We start from the raw sequence: 3,344 nt of genomic DNA, 5'->3' as shown, positions 1-3,344 counted from the left end.
CTTCTGATTGATTTAAAATTGATTTGTTTCATTATAATTGTTAACATTATATTTTACTTATATAAGAATGTTTAAAATCTAAAACTTCTGATTCTTAATTACATTAGTTTTTATAAAACGAAATTAAAAATTCTCGAGTTATTTAAGCATGAAAGAACTTTTTGAAAATGTTGATTGAAGCATATGTAAGCCGTTAAGCATTTGCAAATATCTTTTTTTCTAAATTAATTATCTTGTGAAAAGTACAACTTAGTTACGAGTGATACTTTCAAATCATGAAAGAGATGCAATAAAGGAAAAGTTGTACAGCGCCAGCATGTCAGATGTAAAATCAGCATTGTTTAATTGCAAATCTTGGTCAAGCAGCGATACCTGGAAAAACATGAAATAAAATAAAGCTTTTTTCTAAACTGTCTTTATTCATATGGAAACCGTACTCAAAAAAGGTCTAAATTGGATCTTCAAATTATTATCTGATATTGCACATACAAAGATATAAAATCGACACAAGAATATTCAAAGGCCATGAAAACCACAAATTTAGTTTTTCATTCTTCAATACACTGTTTAAATTTTTAGTTTGAGTAATTTTTTTTAAATAACTAAAGAAGTAAGTAATATCTTTCCTTTCACTATGCAATGTATGTCAAGCGAATAAAAGAAAAATCCATACGAAGAAGTCCGAAAAATTAATTCTAATGTCTGTTCGAAAGTACGGTTGAAATATTGATACAGCAGTAAAATATATGTAAAAATTAAATAAAGTAGCGCTTATTTTTCCAATTACGTCAATGGATTTAAATATACAACCAACTACGACTTCCAACAAAAAAAGTGAATTCATCAGACTTTTTTTCAACATTATTATTTGGGATACATTTGCGAAGTTAAATGAATTTTGTGCATCGGCTTTCAAAATCAGTTTTAATATTGTTTTAAAAAAATACTGAGTGTGTTGTAAACTGATTAATGAATTACGAGCATCTGAACTCTGTAAATCAAACTCAGCTACAGTTTCCAGCAAAATAGCCAATTCATTGCAGGCGTCGACACATATTTTCACTTATTTTCTTGACAAATATTTAATTGTAATATATCTGGGAAACTTAAATATATGTTAGTGCATCGACTTTTTAAATCAGTTTTAATGATGTTATTAAAAAAATTCTCATTTTGTAATAAAATGTCTTGTGAAATGCCATGATTAGTTAAGGCTCTGTAAATCAAACTCAGCTGTGACTTCCACAAAAATGGTTAATTTATTACAAACGTCAATATCTTGAAACACGGCTAAAATTGCTTAGGTTAAAAGAATTTTTACACATCGATTATATCTGTTTGGACTCATCAAGTAATGTCATTCGATTTGCTTATACAAATAAATCATGAGACAACTACATCATCGTGAGAAATTATTTTTGATTGCTTCTTAACACGTTGAATGCCATGGGGGTGACTGGCACTGAGTTTGCTCGTAGTGCCACGGGGATGACCAGTGAAGATTATTAGAAACACATAATTGGAGTAATTTTTTATATTATTGTTACTAAAATGGTTTGAAGAAATTAATGCAATACATACTAAGAAAATTGTTTTGGCCAGACGGACAAGCCATGTAAAATTAGCCTGGCATTCAACGTGTTAATTGCATCATGGAAAAGCATTTAAAATACATGAAATCAGTCTAAAATATTTGTTTAAATAATAATTCTACTAAGCGCACAAACTATTTATTGATTGCCAAAAATGGTAATTTTTTCATTTTTGTTCAGTTTGCCTTTCTCAACCATGTGTACTTCCGTTAAAATAATGACATTAGGATTGATTTTTTTTTTTATGAAATGAGATGGAAAAGGGAAATTACAGTTATGAAAATTGATCTTGCATATTGATTTGATTGCCCTTAAAAATGCTCGATATAATATGTATAAAAAGTTTTTTAAAAATTATCATTTATTTAATCAAATTATTTTTTTTTTTTCCTTACATCATTTGAGCAACCAAATCTAGATATTCATACATTCCTTTTACAGAAAAATAAGTGAAATGCAAAACATTTGTGTGTATAGGCTGCTTTCCGTATGATCGTTCTTATTTTTAGAATCCTTGTCAAAAATGAATTAAAAAGATGTACGTGTGTTTCAAATTTTTATTTAAAGGAAGAAAAAAAATCACCAGCAAACTCTGTCGAATCATTAGTATGAAAAGCATTAAAACCAGCTTAATTACCTAATAAAAACAGGAGACAATCCTCTTCTGGTAAGCAAAGAAGTTTAGATGTTTTTAGTCCCTTGCAATAAATGATTTTAGCTCCATCTCAGACAAAAACCTCTTACAATAGAGAATGACCTCAACATTTATCTCAGCAAATTTAAGATGGTTAGCTAAAAGAGTGAGGGACTGTTTATTAATAATTGATAGACACAAGCCTTTTTACTGATTTAATCTGGGGGGAAAAAATCAAGATGGTCAAAGGAAGTAGAATGAGACAACTCTTTTCACAGCAGTTCTATAATTGTTCCATTAACTATTACTTCTAGGCAACTTTTCACTGAGAACCAGAGTCAATTTATTACGATGATCAGATATAGGGGTTCAATATTGATCCGATGCTCCATTGATTCTATAGTAGTCGATTTAGCTGTTCCAGTAATTAAATGAACTGCACAATTTTGTGTGATATGCAGTTTGGATAGAAGGCTTTTAGAAGTGGTAATTAAGAGCTCAGAGCAACGATTGGTCAAGCGTAAGATTAGTAAGCATTGGTGAACATACTGACCTGAGACACAACCCAGGCAATACCAAAAAGTTCTAACAATATATTTAATGAATTATGAAAAGGATAAACATGCCTGTATAAAAATTTGTATTAATATTTTCCCATCGAATTTTGAAGGCAAAATAAAATAATCGCATTTAAAATTTTAAAAAATGCGTTTCTCTGATAACCATTCTCAACGAACTGAACTTTTTATTTTTCATTTCAATGAAAAGCTCACTTCATAAAATCAAATTCTGAGCTGGTCTATATGCTGATCTTGACCAATAAATCATTTGTGCTGAAACCTTATCTGAAGAATATTGATAAAATCATGAAAAAATGACTTCTTACAAATTAAATAATCTTTAGGCAATTTGTTTACTCGGTTTTAAAGTTAAAAATTGTTTAATGAAATTTTTATAGTTCTTTATTTTTCAATGTTCACTAATATGAGTTCAAATGCTCCTATCACTGCAAAAAAATTAGATTTCGTAAAAATGAGTATGTTCAATCCTGACAGTTCTATTTCAGCCAAATTCAGCAAATTTTGAAAATTTAAGTCTCTTAATCGTTCACAATCTTG

This window comes from Parasteatoda tepidariorum, chromosome 5 (genome assembly GCF_043381705.1).
Source record: "Parasteatoda tepidariorum isolate YZ-2023 chromosome 5, CAS_Ptep_4.0, whole genome shotgun sequence".
Lineage (NCBI taxonomy): Eukaryota > Metazoa > Arthropoda > Arachnida > Araneae > Theridiidae > Parasteatoda > Parasteatoda tepidariorum.
The sequence above is the reverse complement of the archived record's forward strand: the minus strand, read 5'-3'. Positions refer to the sequence as shown.